Below are 23,722 nucleotides of genomic sequence, written 5' to 3'. Positions count from 1 at the left end.
CTAGTTAAAAATAAGTTGGAAGTGATAGAAGCGGTAGCCTAACAACTATAGGCTATTTTCAGTAACTAATTGCAACTGATGTAACACTAAACGACCATAGTCGTTGCATGATTAACCTATTTAGATAGCCCTCCATTGATCCAGCTCAGAGTTGGCAGAGAGTATGATGTCTCTATTGTGTGTTTCCTAAAAAGTTGTACCAGTGCAGAGAGGCCTGGGAATGAAGGAGGAGTTACCATCCCCAAGAAAGTGGAAACAATTTTGAAACTCCCCGCCCGCATCTCCGCCTTGAGCTTGTTGAGCATTCATGCAAGTGGCCAAGCACGTAAGACCTCAAGGCGCTTCATAATTAACGAGTGTTATGAATTAGACCTAAATAAAACAAATAAACAAACTAACGTTTAATACAGGCAAATAAAGGCATATATTTTCTAATAAGAATTACAATCCATATTATACAATATAAACTACCGGTTCTGATCATTCTAATTTCAAAACTTTTGTAAAAAAAAACTGTTGTAGCCTAGTCATCTTCAACTGTAAATCCCTGCGACTTTTCTTCTATATCAACGCAGTCATCTTTATCAGGCTTCCCTGAAGAAACAATCACTGTCCTCTCAAATACTTTGGAGCGGCTGATTTTGAATTAAATCTGTTTCTTTGAAGGGATTAATGTTCCCGGTCCTCTCCCACGGCTCTACACACAGTCATGGGGGAAAAGGGGGAGTCCTGCTGGGCCGTTTCTCTACAAAGCAATAAATAGGCTGCTTGCTTGCCTGTGCCTTAATACATATTATTTACAACTATGGTCAATGAATACCAAGTATCACAACAGGTCAATAAGGATCTAATTTCCTATGCGTGTTATTGCTGCATAATAAAAGGTAGTGTATAGGATTCGTTATGCTCCAATAACTTTACCTCTAATCCACTGCGCTCTATGAAATACAAGAGGGGCCGTATATGAGTGGCGCTTGCTCGTATACAGTTAGACCATGGCTTAAGGAATAGCAACTCATTATTGCGTTTCAGAAACATTCCATTTACAAGAGTCATATATATATATTCAATTAGGACTAGAAACATATATATTGTATAACTTTGAATGCATCTTGTAGATAGGTAGTCTGACTGGCAGTTCAAACACTAGTCAAAGCGTTGAGTAAATTTGTTTTCTTTATTTTACTCCACTTTATTAGAACGTTGTAAAACAATGTGGATAGAAATTAAGACGGTGAGAACGCGTAAATGTTAAAAGCAGCACGCTGCAAGTGCGCAAAAAAAATACCAACCTGCATGTACTACTGACTACAACTCTGATCTCACATGGGGTGAATGACAATTCTACAATAAATTGCTGTTGACATTATACTGTTGAGAGTGGAATACATGGATATAAAAAATAACAGCAATTCAAGCCATTCCACCAAAGGTGACGTATAAACCATTTATCGTTACTAGTATGATAAGCCATGCTATTTACACTTTTATATACACTGAACAAAAATAAACACATGTAAAATGTTGATCCCATGTTTCATGAGCTGAAATAAAAGATCCCAGAAATGTTCCATATACACAAAAAAATGTATTTCTCTCAAATATCATGCACAAATGTGTTTACATCCCTGTTAGTGAGCATTTCTCCTTTGCCAAGATAACCCATCCACCTGACAGGTGTGGCATATCAAGAAGTTGATTAAAAAGCATTTTCATTACACAGGTGCACCTTGTGCTGGGTACAATAAAAGGCCACTCTAAAATGTGCAGTTTTGTCACACAACCCAATGCCACAGATGTCTTAAGTTTTGAGGGAGAGTGCAATTGACATGCTGACTGCAGGAATATCCACCAAAGCTGTTGCCATAGAATTGAATGTTAATTTCTCTACCATAAGCCACCTCCAGTGTTGTTTTAGAGAATTTGGCAGTATGTCCAACCGGCCTCACAACCGCAGACCACGTGTAACCACGCCAGCCCAGGACCTCCAGATCTGGCTTCTTCACCTGTGACAGCTGATGAAACTGAGGAGTATCTCTGTCTCAAATAAAGCCCCTTTCTGGGGAAAAGACTCATTCTGATTGGCTGGGCCTGACTCCCCAGTGGGTGGGCCTGGCTCCCAAATGGGTGGGCCTATATAGGCCCACCGATGGCTGAGCCTCTGCCCAGTCATGTGAAATCCATAGATTTGGGTCGAATTAATTTATTTCAATTGACTGATTTCCTCATATGAGCTGTAACTCAGTAAAATCTTTGAAATTGTTGCATGGTGCGTTTATATTTTTGTTCAATATAAATGTGATGTTTTTGGATAAGTGATCTCAATGAAGACTATTGATCATAGCCTTCTCAATCACTTTGCTTGAAAAAATAATAGAGCCAATCAAAAATAATGAGACGTAAACATGCAATCACTTCAACTCATCTAAAATAAAATCTTTTAGATCCACAAAGAGAGACAATAATACATCATTCATTCCTTTTGTATTACTTCAACATAGTTGACTTCAAGTCCAGAGAATTAAACATTGAAAAACACAGGATAACATGTCTCCAATTCCAGGCACAATGGCTTATTCCATCTATATAAAAAACATTTTTACTATATACGTGCATTAATATGGCATGTATCATATTTCAGTATCAATTATTTCCCAGAAATTTGAATATACTGTCTGTGGAGTAAGTGAAAGTGGCGTTGCATCCGGTCTTATAACATTAAATACATTGACAGTGAGAAGTGCAGCTTTGAGGTAGTTGGGGGGCATTGCAACAACGTGAACCCTTTTTTAACTTTTCATATTCTCTGGACAGTTGGAGAGAAAGCAGGTTCCACATCTGTCTCACACAAGAGACATGAGAGAGAGGGAGGCTGAGTGAGAGAGGGAGTGGGGGAGCGCGAGAAGAGAGGTGCTCGAGGCTACTGGGTACTTGAGCCGCTATAATGGTGTCTCGTATGAGAAAACATCTGTGAATTTCCTCAGTGATCTACAAGAAAGTATAACTCAGAGCAGTCACTCAGCAGACCTTTGAAGTTGCTCTCTGACAGAAAGCTGCCATTGTTCACAGCCTCCAACATAGAAGAACTCCAACTTTGGTCTCTCTAATTTTCAAGATTTTTCCTGCAATGCGATAAAACACATTTTTCTCCCCCAACCTATGAAGGAGAGGATCTCTGCATATTCAAGAGAAAACCCATGGCAATGTGCAGGCTGGCCCAAGGTCAAGGAAGGAGGGGAAAGTCATTTCACATTCTCTCAGCCCACCCTGTGTGTGGTAACTCAGCCTTCCCACAATAATTCTCAGCGTCAAAACCTGCTCTGCCAGGAAAGATGAGAAATGGACATATCATATCAAGTAATTACGCTGTCGGAGAAACCAGCCAGGGACAAAAGCACCTGTCGCAGACTAACTAACTGCATGTAAAAGTTCTCACTACATCATGTTCTCTTATTTACATATTCTGTGTTATACTTTACACTACATGACCAAAAGTATGTGGACACCTGCTTGTCGAACATATAATTTCAAAATCATGGGCTTTAATAAGGAGTAGGTTCCCCCTTTTCTGCTATAACAGCCTCCACTCTTCTGTGAAGGCTTTTCACTAGATGTTGGAAAATTGCTGCGGGGACTTGTTCCATTCAGCCACAAGAGCATTAGTGAGGTTGGGCACTGATGTTGGGCAATTAGGCCTGGCTCGCAGTCGGCGTTCCAATTCATCCCAAAGGTGTTCGATGGAGTTGAAGTCAGGGGTCTGTGCAGGCCAAGCAAGTTCTTCCACACCAATCTCGACAAACCATTTCTGTTTGGACTTTGCTTTGTGCACGGGGGCATTGTCATGCTGAAACAGGAAAGGGCCTTCTCCAAACTGTTTCCACAAAGTTGAAAGCACAGAATCTGCTGTAGCATTACGATTTCCCTTCACTGGAACTAAGGGGCCTAGCCCGAACCATGAAAAACAGCCCTAGACCATTATTCCTCCTCCACCAAAGTTTACATTTGGCACTATGCAGTGGGTCAGATAGCCCCAATAACAGCACTTACAGTTGACTGGGAAAGCTCTAGCAGGGCTGAAATTGGACGAACTGACTTTTTGGAAAGGTGACATCCTATGCGGGTGCCACATTGAAAGTCACTGAGCTCTTCAGTAAGGCCATTCTACTGACAATGTTTGGCTATGGAGATTGCATGGCTGTGTGCTCGATTTTTATACACCTATCAGCAACGGGTGTGGTTGAAATAGCCAAATCCACTCATTTGAAGGGGTGTCCACAGACTTTTGCATATATAGTCTCTTGTTTTATAAGAAGTATAAATGTATAATTGTCATGGATGCATGTTAGGGGCCTGTGCCCGACAGTAAAGGAGATTATTTCATGAAGCCCTAGGTGATATGATCCTGTTTCTCTTAGCAGTGGCAGAAAGACAGAGAGACAGAGAGACAGATTTCCCCATTTATTCTCCCAAACTACAGCAAGGCCACAGTGATTCTCACACTGTTACCCGCCCAGCGTTTATTCTAATGGCAGCTGGTCCCACCATCTGGGCGAGCAATGCCGAGGCAAAACAGAACAGGTTACACACCTTTGGCCATGCCCAGTCTGCTAGTGCCCCCGTTCATTCCACAAGCTGAGAGAGGCTAATCAGAATTTCACGCTCTGATTTGTCAAACCTCACTCCAACACCAGAGGCATTCAAACTTCTTAGCCAAACACATTTCGTAGGACATAGGATGAATGTTGTTTCCTTACGCTGTTTTGTATCTAGTCTTTTGCTAGCTTACTATGTTATTGCATGGGTAAGTAACCTGATTGTTGAATGCTCGTTTTTTTCAAATACAAAATCTTTGGAGGAAAACCAGTCATTAGCTACCCAAATGACAGGGGAAAAGTTTCAAGGAAATCCCTTCATGTATACATTTTCTCTTCATGCAAATGTGAGCAACTCAAACTGCGCATAGAATGCCCGCAACAAATTGCAGGTGTGAGGAAGCTGAAACAAAAGCCACTGTAACTCTAATGGCCTCCCTTGTCATTAAAAGGCCTTTGATGTGCATACTCAACACACTCTTTTATCTCCTTCTTCCTCTATCCCTTTTACTCTCTCTCTCTCTCTCTCTCTCTCTCTCTCTCGCTCTCTCTCTCCTCTCTCCCCTGCTCAACCAGTTTCTTTATTAATGCACTTTTTAGGGAATGTTCTTTTGCACAGAACCCTCAACACATCTGACATCTGTTTGACGTTCATGCCTGTCCATTTCTTTGGCATCAATCATTAGCTTGCTAAGAGCATCATAGGGTAAGGCCTGCGAGGACCGTCCTCGAGAGTCTCTGCTGAAATTCTTTAATGCAATGCTGAACATCTGTATCTCAAAAGGACATAAACTGCATTAAAACAGAGTGTGCCTGCAAATACTGCTCAAGAAACATTGATATTCAAAAACTCTCCCTTTGAACTCAAAGGATATAGAAACAGGACAACGTTGCCCTAATTTGTGTTCACTCTTTGAAGTAAGACATCACTATTAGGTGAAAAAAAGTGCTCCCGTGGAAAATAAAAGCTTTTCATAATTTGTAAAAGGCTGGAGTTCGAGATATCAGAAAGAAAGCGGTAGTATGAAATGTGGTTGATATGAATGTTTTTAGGCGGAAAACGCAGTGTTTGCAGCAACTAGTGAAAATGGCATCAGTGGTGATTTAACCACATTAAAGGAGTCCTCTGTTGCCCCAGATTCAGACATATTTAATGAGGGGAAAAACAGGAGGCAGCTGGGGTTTATGAAGAGGTAGTAAACAAAACAGGTGACAGGCCTCAATCCTTTACTTAACAGACACACACTGAGATCTGCTCCGTCTGGTTGGTGTCCACCTGTCCGTCCAACACAAGTATGACCACTTTTCCCATCCATACCATTCATACCATCGCAAGCATATTGTAAGCTTAGAACAAACAGTGTAACATTGTTTACCGGATACATAATCAAGTACCCAACGTTGTCACATCCACAGGTCACCTCCTTTCACATGCTCAGGCAGGCAGTCAGCCAGGGACTTCATTTGGCAGAGAGAGAGAGAATGAGGGAAAGTAACACCCACTCACAGCACCATATATCACCATAGTCTAACCTTGTTATTAAAACTAAGTAAGCCTATTTCAAATTCCTTTCCATGGTAAAACAGGACCAAAATAATCAAGGGCGCATGATCACACTTAATTGATTCACTGTACTTTTAAGACACACTACAGGGTGCTGTGGTGACCTATTTCAGCCGGCTCTTCAGTGGAACAAAATATCCCCAGTAAGGGAGTAATGCACAAGCAGTATTCTAATTACTGCTGGATCCGCCGCTGTACAACCGGAGGTGAAGTGCTTTTGAACTAACTGCACAATCGCCAACGCCACATTATAGGCCCCTTTTTTTTCTTGCAATTGTGCAATTTCCATATGAATCCCTCTGCGTCGTGTTGAAATGTAAAATACTGCAATGCAATTTACGTATATGTCTTAAATAAATATTTGGTGAGGTTCAATAACTAATAGTCAACTATTCATTTTAATGTCACTGTAAAATTATATCAGAGATTGAGTATCTCAGTACACTCATATAAATTCCCTTAGTTTGACTTTCTTCAGCCAAATTTTCAATCTCAAAGGGCATTTCATTTATAATCCGCTCTAGTCGAAAAGGTTTACAATTTGAATACAAAAATATGCTTTTAGCTTTGACAGAGGAACTAAACAGATCTTATTGGTCCTTGAAATTTGGATATACTCTTTTCTGATGCTGCCCCTAAACAACAGAAGAGCTTTTCCAAATCAAGACTGGATTCTGCCTTATCAACCACCAATAATCTTTCAACTCACTATTTGTATTTATTAAGGATCCCCATTAGCTGTTGCCAAGGCAGCAGCTGCTCTTCCTGGAGTACAGCAACATTAAGGCAGTTATAAACAATTTAAAATATTACATGACATTACATTTCATAACAGTTTACCCATAACACTTTATTATCAAATATTACAATACAACATCCATGTGTAGAGTGTGTGTCTTATCATGTATATGTGTGTCTGTGCGTGTGCCTCTTCACAGTCCTCGCTGTTACATAAGGTGTATTTTTATCTTTAAAACAAATCTGATTCTACTGCTTGCATTAGTTACCTGATGTGGAATAGAGTTCCATGTAGTCATGACTCTATGTACTACTGTGCACCTCCCATAGTCTGTTCTGGACTTGGGGATTTTGAAGAGACCTTTGGTGGCATGTCTTGTGGGGTATGCATAGGTGTCTGAGGTAGTTTAAACAGAAACATCGGTGAATTCAGCATGTCAAACCTTCTTATAAAAACAAGTAGTGATGAAGTCAATTTCTCCTTCACTTTGAGCCATGAGAGATTGACATGTATATTATTAATGTTAGCTCTCCATGTACATTTAAGGGCCAGCTGTGCTGCCCTTTTCTGAGGCAATTGTACTTTTCTGAGGTCTCTCTTTGTGGCACCTGACCACACAACTGAACAGTAGTCCAGGTGAGACAAAGCTAGTGCCTGTAGGACCTGCCTTGTTGATAGTATTGTTAAAAAGGCAGAGTAGCGCTTTATTATGGACAGACTTTTCCCCATTTTAGCTACTGTTATATCAACATGTTCTGACCATGACCGTTTATAATCCAGGATTACTCCAAGCAGTTTAGTCACCTCAACTTGCTCAATTTCCACATAATTTAATTTAATGCTTTTAGTTTATGAAATATTTAGGACTAACTTATTCCTTGCCAACCGTTCCGAAATGAACTGCAGCTCTTTGTTAAGTGTTGCAGTGATTTCACTCGCTGTAGTAGCTGACGTGTAAAATGTTGAGTCATCCACATACATAGACACACTGGCTTTACTCAAGACCAGTGGCATTTAATTAGTAAAGATTGAAAAAAGTAAGGGGCCTAGACAGCTGCCCTGAGGAATTCTTGATTCTACTTGGAACACCTTCTGTGTTCTGTTACCTGTCTAACTCTTTATCCACAATATAGCAGGGGGTGTAAAGCCATAACACATACATTTTTCCATCAGCAGACTATGATCGATGTCAAAAGCCACACTCTCTAACAAAACAGCTCCCAAAATCTTTTTATCATCAATTTCTCTCAGCCAATCATCAGTCATTTGTGTAACTGCTGTGCTTGTTGAATGTCCTTCCCTATAAGCTTGCTGAAAGTCTGTTGTCAATTTGTTTACCGTAAAATAGCATTGTATCTAGTCAAACACAATTTTTTCCAAAAGTTTACGAAGGGTTGGTATCAGGCTGATTGCTCGGCTAATTGAACTGGTAAAGGGGGCTTCTTCTAGCTTCCCTCCAGGCATGAGGGCACAGACTTTCTAGTAGGCTTAGATTGAAGATATGGCAAATAAAATGTACGCAGGTATGAATAACATTATTAGTACATATTAGTACAGTATGTCTCACAATGTGAAAAAACCATACAACATGTTAGCTTTAAAGTCCCACAAAACCTGAATGCAACTCGACCTAGTCCTGACCCGTATTGTAAGTAGTCTTGCTCTCTGATGGCCACCTAGGGCTTCTGAAAACCCAAAGGAATCAGAGTAGAACCTGGACTGACTGTGGCTGGTCCTGCTATCTCGGCAGAGCTCTAATGTGTTTCTCACTGAGTAAGAATAAGGAGGAAGGGATCTTCAGTCATTTTTATTTATTTTATTTATTGAACCTTTATTTAACTAGTCATACCCCCCTACTCTTCCTATTAAGATCAAAATCTTGGCTTGGGCCCTGGGGTGTCAACAAAAGGAGATGCAGTAAATGATATGCAAATTAACACCCCCCCCCCCCCCCCCCCCCCACACACACTACAAATCAACTTGCCAGCCCCGCATTTCCGACACATCTTAAAAGGAAATTCCTATACTTTGGGGGAAATTCAGAGTTACGACTAGCTCTGTCAGTGAAAGACAATTTTTGGAGATTCTAGTACACAGCATCGAACTATAGATCACTCGGAATAATTAACCGCAAAGGGTTAAATAATAACATTGACTATTCACATTACAGTATACCTCTATGTTCTCAATACAGCTTTTCAGGGAGAGGACTTGACAACAGAATTGATACACTTAATATAGTGTACCACAGTGAACAGAGAATTGATACACTTAATTTAGTGTACCACAGTGAACAGAGAATTGATACACCGATCATGACACTATGATGGGCAAATGTCTAGTTCTCAGAGTCTGGTTCCATGACTGATTTCCACCCGTACTCTCTAAATAGAGCTGTTTTCCTACAGTATCTACTTTGGCTCAAGCTTGCTGTTAGGGGAGTCTTAGTCAGGGTCTATTGTACAATATTCCCTGACAATGAAACTTCATAGAAGAAAAATATATGATTTCATTGGCCTTTTCCTCTTCCGCTAAACAGCTGTCATTTTCTTCCCACAAACGTGCATTTGTCGTTGACTTTTAATGTATGGATGCAACATCTGTACCATTTTGTCATGATTTTGAAAGACAAATATTTCTTTTAACATGAGTCTCTTGTGTGAACCAGATTTGTTCAAAACAAGCCAGAAGAGGAATGAACGACACCATAACTAATCCCTACATTACTGGAGCCTATCTGACTAAATTGAGAGGTGTGTGGGGGAGGTGTCAATGTACAAGGAACTGCTGATGTACAACATGGCAGCGGAACTATATTCATGAGAAAAGTTCATGATCAGCCAGATACACACATACCTGTACATGGGGAGCATCATTAGTCATTCTTAAAAATAATTTAAAAAAAATAATAATAATAATTACAAATAATTTGCTTTGGTCTCTTGTTGTACATCACTGGTACTTGTAATACATGGTGCATATGGAGGAAATGTTCTTTCAGTGTGTGTCTGGCTAGTGCTCTTTGACTCTTACCAGTTGACAGGGGTTGTAGCTCAGTTCTGACTGAAGAGTGGCCCTCTTGACAGGGTGGAAGGGGCCCCAGTCGAGTAGCCTTCCTCAGGGATTGACTCCACCGGTGACAGTCATTTGTAGTACTCTGTCCAGCACTTGGATTTAGCTGTGATGTTGAAGATAGGAAGATTATGAGAGGGAAAATGTTAAGACGGCTCTTTTAAAACATTTCAAAACAGAAAATGTAGTCAGTTTAATCCCGTTAATAAAAGCAATGATATCTAACATAGATAAGGCAGAGAGGAATTAAGCCTCTCCTATATGACATTGACTTGGTCGCCTATAAACCTGGTTTACAAATAGTCAAACTGTCAACAATTAAAATTAGCATGCTGACAAAGCCTTAATATGTCGCCCTCTCTAATGACGCAAAGGAGCTCGTAAAAAAATGTGGTTATTTTCAGCTCTCAATTTACATGATAGGAAAACAAAATCCATTCCTGGATTCTACTATTCCACAAAGGGCCTGCTCTGTTTAGAGTTGCTGTAGGAAGGAAAGCAGTTATTTACCCAAGTTTTCTCAGCTTCCTCTTGCTCCCCTGGTAATCCAGATTTCTCTGTGGAAAGGGCCAAGAGCACACAGTCAAAAGATGAGCAGAGAGTCATACATTTTTAATTCAAAGTGATTTTGTGTTGAATGAGAGCAGATGCTGATAGTATCAGAAGTCACAGCATTTTTTTTTTTTTTGTATCAAAGGGCTCAAGTGAGCCTGATGAAGCATCCATCTTGCTCAGCTTTGATAAACCACATCAATTATTCACCGTGAAGGCAGACATCCTGACATGAAAGCAACAGATAAAGAGCATAAGCACATGTTCAAGACAAGAGGCAGAGAAGCGTGGGGGTGGGGCTCGAGGGTCTGGCACAGGTAGATTTAATTGTATTATCATCTGGAACCAAAGTCAGACAAAGGGCTTTATCACCACTTTGAACTCACATTTAGCTGGTTGTAATAGAGACTGTCTTCAGGGCTGTTCAGCAGTTTGCTGGCCCCGCCGGCGAGGGGTTCGCTGCTGCAGCTTGAGCACTGGACCTGCAACAGAGACAAATCACCCAGACACCGCACAGAGACATGGCACCCAGTGGGATCCTCATACAACAACAACAACAACAACCAAAACAAAATTCCACACTGATACGCAGTGCTGTAACAGCCCCAATGGATAACCACTACACAATGAGATGCATTCAAATTGCACTGGGTGGCAGGTAGCCTAGCGGTTAGAGAGTTGGACTAGTAACCGAAATGTTACAAGATTGAATCCCCGAGCTGACAAGGTAAGAATCTGTCATTCTGCCCCTGAACAAGGCAGTTAACCCACTGTTCCTAGGCCGTCATTGAAAATAAGAATTTGTTCTTAACTGACTTGCCTAGTTAAATAAAGGTTTAAAAAAAAAAACACAATGAGGTAATAAAACCTCACAGAAAAACCATGAAGGCATTAAAAGCTGTAAGGGACAGGGTGAAAAGGACAGGGTGAAAAGCAAATATTCCCACAGTTATGTCAATGGGGTTTATTCCCTATTCCTCTATGGGACCCAAGAGGAAAGCCGAGCTCTCAGCGCTAACTGTGGCAATACGGCACCAACAGATCAATGACTCAAACTCAGATCCACTTCTGAGAGCAGATGTCTGTAGCATTGCCAATTTCATGTTGTTTTCTCTTCATGTTCAAAGCCACATGGTTGTAACTATTCACTATTCATAAACACAATAGATGGGGATACAACACGGTAGGTTCATGCAATAGATAATGAGCAGGCGCTTACACGATCACCTGATTAATCAAACATGAGACCATTTCGATCACAGTAGATCTTCTCTAAAACTGTACCTCCACGTTTTCACGATGTAGCAGTTACAAAAATGCGTTTTAAAACTCAAGACACCTTCACAACGACGCATCTATTTTTTATGCCAGACAGCGTTTCATCTTCTAGCCTTCGTTTTGGGTGAGACAGGACATTCCTTCATCATCTCCTGTTACTTCAGCTTCCCAACCTTGACTTAAGCTGCGTTTACTTTTTTTTTTGCAGCTTAACACTACTTTGTACTCACTTTGAACAGACCTCATCACATCTCAATCCTATACATCAAAGCTCAAGAGTTTTCTCCTCCCCTCATTCTGCTTTCTTGATGTTATTCAAACCAGCGTAGATTTACTAAATTCACAGAACTTCGAAAATGCCCATGGAGATGCTGTCATTCGTATATGTCTGCACTTCTAACGTGGGCCTTTTATTTTATCAGGAGCAGTCAGAAAGATTTCTTGTCCCCGTGTCAGGGCACACAATGTATTCTATTGTATTCAATGAGAAAGGATGTGTCAAAGGGTTGACGCTTATGCCAATACATTGCGTTCAATGGGAAAAGACGAGTGTCAAAGGGTTGACACTTATGTCAATACATTGCGTTCAATGGGAAAAGACGAGTGTCAAAGGGTTGACACTTATGTCAATACTTCCCAGTCAATGGGAAAATATGAGCATCAACTAATTGACGCTTATGTCAATGGTACTCAATGGGAAACGATGAGTGTCACAGTGTTGATGTTTATGTCAAAACATTGCATTCAATGGGAAAAGATGTGACTCACAGACCCCCCTCCCCCTCTCCCCTCCCTCACTCTCCCCCTTCTCTCTCTCACTCCTCCCCCATTCTCTCTCCCTTCTTCTTTCCCTCCCTCTCATCTCTTTCCCTCTCCTTCCTCTCTCCCACCTCCACAGACAATATAGTGATATATAAATATGCATCAAGGGCATTGACACAAGTCAATACATTGCATTCAAGGCAAGAAAGTTGGTGATACAGCTACAATGGATAAATTGGTGAGACAGACAAACAGGACAGACAGACAGACACAGTTACAAGTAAATAAAACATGTTCAACCAATATTCTCTCCAGAATGAATTCTCACAAGCCTCTTAGCTTCTAGAACTGCAACGCCATTGTGTCCAATGGAGGAAAAAACTGCTTTTGGATCTATTGACTTCCAATTTCATATGCCGGGTCATGATGGACCCTGGGTCACAAATATGTACAATTTGGGAAGATTCAACCTTTATAACTCTTCAAAACTGCCCACATGACCCCCAATTAAGTCACTTACTGTAATCACAGGAAGCTGAAATACAATGTACGGCCTCATGGGGACACTCTTTAACAATACCCAGAGTTTTAAGTCTTTACGTAAGAATTTGGGAGAGAATGAGGAACCATGGTGAGGATTAATTAATCCATTTGCATAATAAACTGAACCTCAACTCAGGGCATCCCTATTAGCTCATGATGGGTTGTGTGGAAGCGCGGTTAGCTAGCTCAATTGCAGTCCACAAATGCTTCATGGTTATGTGAGGGCTATAGGTAATGCTTTTCTATGGAAGAAAGGCCTTGTTCTCTGTGGGACCAAGTTTCAATTAATTTCACATGGTCAGGTGTAGGCTTGCTTTCATCGGGTGCATCTGTAGAACGATCCCATACCCAAATTTTGTTTCTAGCCCAACCGTTCTACCGATGTTACTCAAAAGCACATTAACTCTAGGTCAGGCTTCAAGTGAGGCCTACCTTTCTGCAATATAGTGGGAGGTGGGGTTAATTAAATGTTAATTAGGGTTATTTTTAGGGTTAGTGGACAGAAGTCAGGGTTATGTCTAGGGTTGAGCCGAGATGTAGAGGTGAAGCGAGGGTTAGGATTGGGGCTAGGTTTAAGGTTGAGCCGGGATGTGGACATTAATCTGGGTTATGGTTAGGATTAGCCTAAGGGTTGAGCCCGGAGTAGATATGAAGATAGGGTTAGGTTTGATGTAAACTAACGTAGCAGGCATCCCCACATCCAACACACACATCCGGGGGAAAAGGAAGCTAGGTTGAAAATTCTGTATCCCTGAAAACCAGATGTTTCCGTTTTCTTCAAACCCAGCGGAGGGTGGGGCTGAGGTTTAGGGTTTAGCCGGGACGTACACATGAAGCTAGATTTAGGGTTAGCATTAGGGTTGAGCCGGAAGTGGATATGAAGCTAGGGTTAGTTTTGAGGCTAGGTTTAGGGTTGAGCTGGGATGTTGACATGAAGCTAGAGTTAGGGTTAAGGTTACTACAAGCTCCAATCTGTTGATCTACGTGCACGTGTGAGTGCAGAGGGATTTTTGGAGTAGCGGATCACTTTGGGTAACATAATATCCTTACCGGTCCCACTCCCATTCATAACAAAGTCTTTTCATTTAGTCTTTTCATTTTGTGAAAACAAGGAAGAGTCGCATGCCCTTGCTAGTAGTAGCTTGCTGGCAGCCTGGCTAGCTGGCTTTAGCCTTGCTAAAAGGATAGCAAGTTAGCTAGCCTTTTTAGCATCTGACATCTTCATGTGAAATAATCAGATTTTTTAATGTAAAAATATGCCTGCGAAATATTTGTATATTTATTGGTGTAGCCTAAAACATTATCCCAGGTTGATATGCTGCTTGTGTAATCATTCCCATATCATCTAAAAACAGAACGTCATGTTTTGGTCACAGAGAAAAAAAGCACATGACTAGCTAGTTGGCTACAGCAGGTTCTACCATTTCTCAATAGCCTGTAATCACAAGTTATTACTTGTAAACAAAATAACTTTTGGGGTGGATTATTGGGTTTTCTTGCTGTCTTCTCATTTGTTGGGAAAGCAAAAGAAGAGTCTCTTGTCTTGTCTTTCCTTGCTAGCAAGTTGGCTAAATACTGCCAGCTAGCTAGCCTTTAAGCTTCCCACATCGCTATGTGAAATAATCAGATTTATAATGAAATAATACGCCCTGGCAAATATTCATTTTTTAATTTATTTTTTATTATTATTATTTTTTGAATTTTACCCCTTTTTCTCCCCAATTTCGTGGTATCCAATTGTTGTAGTAGCTACTATCTTGTCTCATTGCTACAACTCCCGTACGGGCTCGGGAGAGACGAAGGCTGAATGTCATGCGTCCTCCGATACGTACTGCTTCTTAACACAGCGCGCATCCAACCCGGAAGCCAGCCGCACCAATATGTCGGAGGCTACACCGTGCACCTGGCAACCTTGGCTAGCGCGCACTGCGCCCGGCCCACCACAGGAGTCACTGGTGCGCGATGAGACAAGGAGATCCCTACCGACCAATCCCTCCCTAACCCGGACGACGCTAGGCCAATTGTGCGTCGCCCCACGGACCTCCCGGTCGCATCCGGTTACGACAGAGCCTGGGCGCGAACCCAGGGACTCTGATGGCAGACACCCGGGAGGCCCCGACATTGCAACATTGCGCTACGCTCCGTCAGCTTTGTTTGCGCATTATGTGTAGACCCCTTTATGGTTAGAGCCCTGGACACCATATGTGAATTGATTGCTCTTCATCTATCTTCAGAGCTCATGCTGCTAGCTGACCTAAACTGGGACATGCTTAACACCCCGGCCATCCTACAATCTAAGCTTGATGGCCTCAATCTCATGCAAATGATGAATAAACCTACCAGGTACAACCCCAAATCTGTAAACACGGGCACCCTCATGGATATCACCCTAACCAACTTGCCCTCCAAATACACGTCTGCTGTCTTAACCCAAGATCTCAGCGATCACTGCTTCATTGCCTGCATCGGTAATGGGTCTGCTGTCAAATGACCACCCCTCATCACTGTCAAACGCTCCCTAAAACACTGCAGCGAGCTGGCCTTTCTAGTCGACCTGGCCTGGGTATCCTGGAAGGATATTGACCTCATCCTGTCAGTAGAGGATGCCTGGTTATTATTTAAAAGTGCCTTCCTCACCATCTTAAATAAGCATGCCCCATTCAAACAAATTAGAACAAGGAACAGACATAGCCCTTGGTTTACTCCAGACCTGACTGCCCTTGACAAGCACAAAACATCCTGTGGCATACTGCATTTGCATCGAACAGCCCCCGTGATATGCAAATTTTCTGGGAAGTTAGGAACCAATATACACAAGCAGTTAGGAAAGCTAAGGCTAGCTTTTTCAAACAGAAATTTGCATCTTGTGGCACAAACTCTAAAAAGTTCTGGGACACTGTAAAGTCCATAGAGAAAAAGAGCACCTCCTCCCAGCTGCCCACTGCACTGAGGCTAGGAAACAATGTCACCATCGATAAATCCACGATAATTGAGAATTTCAATAAGCATTTACATTTTTATTTTTTTATTTATTTACCCCCTTTTCATGGTATCCAATTGTTAGTAGCTACTATCTTGTCTCATCGCTTCAACTCCCGTACGGGCTCGGGAGAGACGAAGGTCAAAAGCCATGCGTCCTCCGAAACACAACCCAACCAAGCTGCACTGCTTCTTAACACAGCACATCCAACCCGGAAGCCAGCAGCACCAATGTGTCGGAGGATACACCATGCACCTGGTGACCTCAATCCTGTTTTACGACTTTCGGGTCCACGGCGCCCGGCTGCCACAGGAGTCGTAATTGCGCGATGAGACAAGGATATCCCTACATGCCAAACCCTCCCTAACCCTGACGATGCAAGGTCAATTGTGCATCACCCCACGGACCTCCCGGTCGCGGCCGGCTGCGACAGATCCTGGGCACGAACCCAGAGTCTCTGGTGGCACAGCTAGCCCTAGACCACTGCGCCACCCAGGAGGCCAATAATCATTTTTTTTACGGCTGGACTTGTTTTCCACCTGGCTACCCGTACCCCGGTCAAGTGCCCTCCACCCCCCACAGCAACTCGCCCAAGCCTCCCCCATTTCTTCTTCACCCAAACCAAGATAGCTGATGTTCTGAAAGAGCTGCAAAATCTGGACCCCTACATCTCAGCCGGGCTCGACAATCTGGACCCTCTCTTTCTAAAATGATCTGCCGAAATTATTGCAACCCCTATTATAAGCCTGTTCAACCTCTCTTTCATATCGTCTGAGATCCCCAAAGATTGGAAAGCTGCCGTGGTCATCCCCCTCTTCAAAGGGGGAGACACTCTAGACCCAAACTGCTACAGACCTGTATCTATCCTACCCTGCCTTTCTAAGGTCTTCGAAAGCCAAGTTAACAAACAGATCATTGACCATATCGAATCCCACCGTACCTTCTCCGCTATGCAATCTGGCTTGCGAGCTGGTCATGGGTGCACCTCAGCCACGCTCAAAGTCCTGTGCAGCCGTATTCATCGACCTGGCCAAGGCTTTCGACTCTGTCAATCACCACATTCTTATCGGCAGACTCAACAGCCTTGGTTTCTCAAATGACTGCCTTGCCTGGTTCACCAACTACTTCTCTGATAGAGTTCAGTGTGTCAAATCGGAGGGCCTGTTGTCCGGACCTCTGGCAGTCTCTATGGGGGTGCCACAGGGTTCAATTCTCGGGCCGACTCTCTTCTCTGTATACATCAATGATGTCGGTCTTGCTGCTGGTGATTCTCTGATCCACCTCTACGCAGACGACACCATTTTGTATACTTCTTGCCCTTCTTTGGACACTGTGTCAACTAACCTCCAGACGAGCTTCAATGCCATACAACACTCATTCCGTGGCCTCCAACTGCTCTTAAATGCAAGTAAAACTAAATGCATGCTCTTCAACCGATCACTGCCCGCACCTGCCCGCCCATCCAGCATCACTACTCTGGACGGTTCTGACCTAGAATATGTGGACAACTACAAATACCTAGGTGTCTGGTTAAACTGTAAACTCTCCTTCCAGACCCACATTAAGCATCTCCAATCCAAAATTAAATCTAGAATCAGCTTCCTATTTTGCAACAAAGCACCCTCCACTCATGCTGCCAAAGGTACCCTCGAAAAACGGACTATCCTAACGATCCTCGACTTCAGCGATGTCATTTACAAAATAGCCTCCAACACTCCACTTAACAAATTGGATGAAGTCTAACACCATCCGTTTTGTCACCAAAGCCCCATATACTACCCACCACTGCGACCTGTACGCGCTTGTTGACTGGCCCTCGCTTCATATCATCGCCAAATCCACAAGTCCTTGCTAGGTAAAACCCCGCCTTATCTCAGTTCACTGGTCACCATAGCAGCACCCACCCGCAGCACGCGCTCCATCAGGTATATTTCACTGGTCACCCCCAAAGCCAATTCCTACTTTGGCCGCCTTTCCTTCCAGTTCTCTGCTGCCAATGACTGGAACGAACTGCAAAATTCGCTGAAGCTGGAGACTCATATCTCCCTCACGGACTTTAAGCACCAGCTGTCAGAGCACCTCACAGATCATTGAACCTGTACATAGCCCATCTGTAAATAGCCCATCCAACTACCTCATCCCCATACTGTATTTATTTATTTTGCTCCTTTGCACCCCAGTATCTCTACTTGCGCATTAATCTTCTGCACATCTATCACTACAGTGTTTAATTGCTATATCGTATTACCTCGCCACTATGGCCTATTTTATTGCCTTACCTCCCTTATCTTACCTCATTTGCACACACTGTATATATCATTTTTTTCTACTGTATTATTGACTGTATGTTTGTTTATTCCATGTGTAACTCTGTGTTGTTGTATGTGTCAAACTGCTTTGCTTTATCTTGGCCAGGTCGCAGTTGTAAATAGGAACTTGTTCTCAACTAGCCTACCTGGTTAAATAAAGGTGAAATATATATATTTTTTTAAAAGGCCTCAATCCTAGAAATAACCCTAATTCATTCTCCCCACCCCCCACTACATTACAGAAAGGTAGACATGACTTGAAGTTGGTATCAGTCCTCATGATCAAATACAGTCTGCCCGACGGTAAAGGAGTGACAGCTTTTGAGTGACATTGGCAGAATGGAAACAAAATCCAGGTATGGGAGAGATCAACAGATGCTCCCGATGAACGCAAGCCTACAACCTGACCATGTGAAATGAACTCTTCTCAGTGAAAACTTGGTCCCACCGAGAACAAGGCTTTTCTTCCATAGAAAAGCATTACCTATAGCCCTCACATAACCATTACCCACCCGTGGACTGTAATTGAGCCAGCTAACCGCGCTTCCACACAACTCATCGTGGCCTTATAGGGATGCCCTGTGTTGAGGTTTCGCTTACTGTGGCAACATGAAATGGGTTAATTCATCCTCAACATGGGGCTTCATTCTCTCCCTGCAGTTACACAAAAACACTGTCTTCCATTCTCTGTAGAACGGTCCATTCTTAACGTAAAGACTTGAAGCTCAGGGCATTGTTAAAGAGTGTCCCCAGGAGGCCATACATTTCATTTCTACTTCCTACAATTATAGTAAGTGACTTAATTGGGAGTCATAGGGGCTGTTTTGAAGGCTTAAAGGTCGAATCTTCCCAAATTATATATACTTGTGACCGGGGAACCGTCATGTCCCGGCATATGAAATTGGGAGTCAATCAATCCAAAAGCATTTTTACCTCAATTGGACACAATGGTCTTGCAGTTCTAGAAACTGTCTGTGTGTCTGCCTTCATTTGCCTTCCTGCCTGTCTTTTGGCGTCAATGTCCTGTCTGTGGAGGTTGGAGAGGAGGGAGAAGAAGATGAGAAAAGGCAGAGGGGAGGCAAAGAAGGAGGGAGAGAATGGAGGGGGAGGAGGGAGAGAGGGAGGGGAGAGGGAGGGCGAGAAGGAGGGAAGAGAGAAAGGGACAGGGTGAAGGAGAGAGGGGAGGTTGGGTAAAGAGTCAACACACATACAGAGCTGTATATACAACAGTGTATATAGACATAATATGACATTTGAAATGTCTTTATTCTTTTGGAACTTCTGTGAGTGTAAAGTTTACTGTTCATTTTTATTGTTCATTTCACTTCTGTTTATCTATCTCACTTGCTTTGTCAATGTTAACATTTGTTTCCAATGCCAATAAAGCCCTTTAATTGAATTGAGAGAGGAGGGAGGAGGAGGGGAAGAAGGAGGGCGAGTGAATGGAGGAGGGAGGGAGATAAAGGGGAGATGGTGGGAGGGAGGGGGAGAGCGATAGAGAGAGGAAGGAGATAGGAGGGAGAAAGAGAGAGGGGGCAAGAGGGGGAAAGGGTGAAAGAAGGGGGAGGAGAGAGAAGAGGAGGTAGAGAGAAAGACAGAGAGAGAGGTCTGTATTTCTGTCTGTAGGTCTCACCTTTTCATCTTTTCCCATTGACTAGAATATAGGGACATAAGCATCAATTGGTTGACACTCATTTACATTTTAGTCATTTAGCAGACTTATCCAGAGCGACTTACAGTTAGTGCATTCATCTTAAGATAGCTAGGTGGGACAACCACATATGACAGTCATAGTAAACGCATTTTCCTCAATAAAGTAGCTATCAGCAAAGTCAGAGCTAGTAAGGGGGAAAAAGGTCAAGTGTCAAAATTTGTTCGCGAAAGGCTTATTTAACATTTTTTAATGCAATGTATTGACATAAGCGTCAATTGGTTGACACTCATCTTTTCCCATTGAATGCAATATATTGACATAAGCACCAATTGGTTGATGCTCATCTTTTCCCAATGGCACCACAAAGCTTGCTGGGAGCATGGCCAATTGACGTAAGCTTCAATCGGCTGAAGGTTTTTACCAAAAAAATTGTGTGTGGGACATTATTCTGCTAATGACGTTTGAAATGGGTTTGATAAGCACATTTAAATTCCCCTGAAACCGAATCAAAGCACTCAATTAAGAATAATGAATCCTGACGGCCTTGAACAAAGTGTCATAATGTAATCATACTGCAGAATATTGCAACTACAGTACATAGCAGCATGCTGTAAGGAAGTCTGTGTGTAGCTGGTGTATAGGAGTCAGGCGCAGGACAGCAGATATGAGTAAATAAATGTATATTACTCAACATATAATAAATGGAATACAAAAACAGAGCCCACAATTACGGACCTTCCTACATAGAAACAATTACTCACAAAAAAACATGGGGGAACAGAGGGTTAAATAATGAACAGGTAATTGGGGGATTGAAACCAGGTGTGTAAGACAAAGACAAAACAATTGGAAAATGAAAAGTAGATCGGCGATGGCTAGAACGCCGGTGACGTCGACCGCCGAACGCCGCCCGAACAAGGAGAGGGACCGACTTCGGCGGAAGTCGTGACACATGCACTGTTTATCACTGGAACAAAACATGTTAAGAAAAACAAAGTAGTTGTGCTCTAGATAGCTAATTAGCTGACATGCAATCTTGATAGTTGACATTCATTTTCTAATCAAGATTCCAACCAAGTTCTGTTCAGTAAGACATTGCCCTTTCCTTTAAAACAAAGAAACGAAGGACATCATGAATGTTTATGGCAAAGGAATGATTCATTATAGCATTAGATGCCTGAATGGAGGATATTTATGTTTTGGGTCTGAGTTTAGATGCTTTCTCTATTCACTTTAGACCCTCCATCCTGAGTGAACAGCTGTAACTTGTATACACCTGGATCCCTGTGTGAGTGTGCAGTTCAGGAGTCAAAAACTCCCAGTTCCAACATCCCCATTTATCCAGCCTGACCCGCAGTGATTAAAGCATATAGCAGATCAGAGAATGGGTCAGGCTTTCCATCTCCGCCTCCGTTTGGAAAATCACTGCCATTTGATCCAGGCCAGTCCCAGAGGAAAGCTGTTCCTGCAGATACCTTACAGGGACTGAGGCTGCCAAATGGACTTCAGGCATGAGAGCACTTTGGAACCAGGTAGGTCTGGGAAGAGGTCAGAGAGTGGCTTACACCAGGCCTGTTAAATGATGGTCAACAGAGAATACAGAAGTGTTGCAATTCATACAACATTGATTTTCCTTATCAGATTTTTTCCCCCAGCAGAGTTTGCTGTTCTTTGCAGCATACTTACATATTGTACATGCTTGCATCGACAGATAAAAAGGATGAGAATCATTTTTGAGATAGGTACTTCTGTAACGGCAGATTTCCTCCTCTTCGTCTGAAGAGGAGGTGTAGCAGGGATCGGACCAAAACGCAGCGTGGTAAGTGTCCATATTGTTTATTATAAAACATAAACTGAACACTAACAAACACTAAACAATAAATGTGACCATGAACGAAAACCAAACTGAAACAGTCCCGTGTGGTGACAGACACGGAAACAAACACCCACAAACCAACAGTGAAACCCAGGCTACCTAAGTATGATTCTCAATCAGAGACAACTAACGACACCTGCCTCTGATTGAGAACCATACTAGGCCGAAACAGAAACCCAAACACAGAAACACAAAACATAGACTGCCCACCCCAACTCAAACCCTGACCATACTAAATAAAGACAAAACAAAGGAAAATAAAGGTCAGAACGTGACAACTTCTTTAATTTTCAAAGAGGTTCTGATCTCTACATACCAGTTGTAAATCCCTTGAAAATCAGAATACTCCTCAATAAATTAGCTGCTAAAAGGGATTTTAGCTGAATAAATTAGGAGAATATCGATTTACTTCCTGAATCACGTGTGGGGATCACCTGACTTCTCCCAGACCATAGTTAACCACTTGGGCTTTGTTTATTCAGATGGAGGGAGCCGGATCTGCAAAAGGCATGGATTATAAGGAAAAATCATCAGCGGAGTCCTTTGATGTCTAAATGAGGCATGTGTAGCCCAGACCCCTCTCTTTCCCCTGCAAACCCCCTCACACACACACGCACGCACACAGTTTATTGCTAACAGAAAGTCCCTGAATAGACAGATAGCTCTAGTCAAACTTCAAGGGGAGTTCCAGAGCTTTCCAGGACTCCTGTAATGTATTACCAATGTCTTCATTTGGGACATCGTACTTAAATGGTAACCCATGTGCTTTGAATTATAAAGGCACACTCGGAAAATCACAGGGTTCTGTAGATTATGCTCCGAAGGGCAGTTCCTGCATCTGTTTTTCACTAATGCAGGCAGAGGATGTTGTTACTTACAACCAATTTTTCACATTGAAATCAATCATTTTCCACTGACGGGAGATTTGGGGCTTGACTCCGGAAGAAATGTTCATGTGCCGGGAAAATCACTTGTCAATCATTTGTCAGACTTCTGTATGATGTATCAGTGCAGCCCTCCAGGTTAAGCAGTGAGTGCATGTTGGTATGTTGCACAGGAGGAGTCGCACAGTCATTGAGAAACCATCCCGCAAAGTGATGAACCAAAGTAACTGAAATGCACTGTGTTGGGTAACACACATTCTTATAACCATTTCTAAAAGGACAACAACTTCAACAATCTGGATATCCTAAAAGTTCTGATTACGAAAAAAACGTTCAAAATAACCCAAGCCACAAAGTTTGAATATAATCTTACACCTTGCTATACTACAGGTACGTTGAAACAGATTATCCTGTAGAAATTGTGATGAGTAGTTTGGAAGTACATCCTGTTAACTACTCTCACTGACATTAAGAGGCTTATGCTAGGTAGTGGCAGACAGGAGGAGTTCTTTCTTCCTTCCGTTAAATTGAGCCTTCCTATCCACTCCAAATCTCGGCTACGTGCCTGTAATTTGCCTAAAACTGAAGAAATGTGTTAGGCATCCGGTTCAGCCTCTATGATGTGTGGAGACAGACAGATAAATCAAAAGGCTGAGAGACAGTGAGAGGGAGGGAGAGCGTTTTGTCTGAGGAACACGGAGAGGGTGGATCATTTGTCTTGCAGATGTATGTTGATATGGCGGTGGTGGTGAGGGTAGGCGCTGGGCTGGGGGAGTGGGGCGTCGTGGTTGCACAGCAAGTGAGAGGACATGTGGTTAGTGGTGTCAAGAGCTGTTGGTAATGGGGTAGTTGAATGGTAGGAAAGTGGGATGGATCAGTGAATGTGGGTTTTTAGCACAGCTGGGTAATACCATGGC

The 23,722-nt window shown here is 42.6% G+C and overlaps 1 pseudogene; it reads right to left on the bottom strand.

Moving 5' to 3' along the window:
• Positions 1 to 10,933: 10,933 nt before the first annotated feature.
• LOC139380076 (myosin-IIIb-like) overlaps positions 10,934 to 23,722 on the bottom strand; it is a 90,227-nt pseudogene continuing 77,438 nt past the window's right edge.

The sequence above is a fragment of the Oncorhynchus clarkii genome, chromosome 22, assembly GCF_045791955.1.
Source record: "Oncorhynchus clarkii lewisi isolate Uvic-CL-2024 chromosome 22, UVic_Ocla_1.0, whole genome shotgun sequence".
Classification (NCBI taxonomy): domain Eukaryota; kingdom Metazoa; phylum Chordata; class Actinopteri; order Salmoniformes; family Salmonidae; genus Oncorhynchus; species Oncorhynchus clarkii.
The sequence above is the reverse complement of the archived record's forward strand: the minus strand, read 5'-3'. Positions and strand labels throughout refer to the sequence as shown.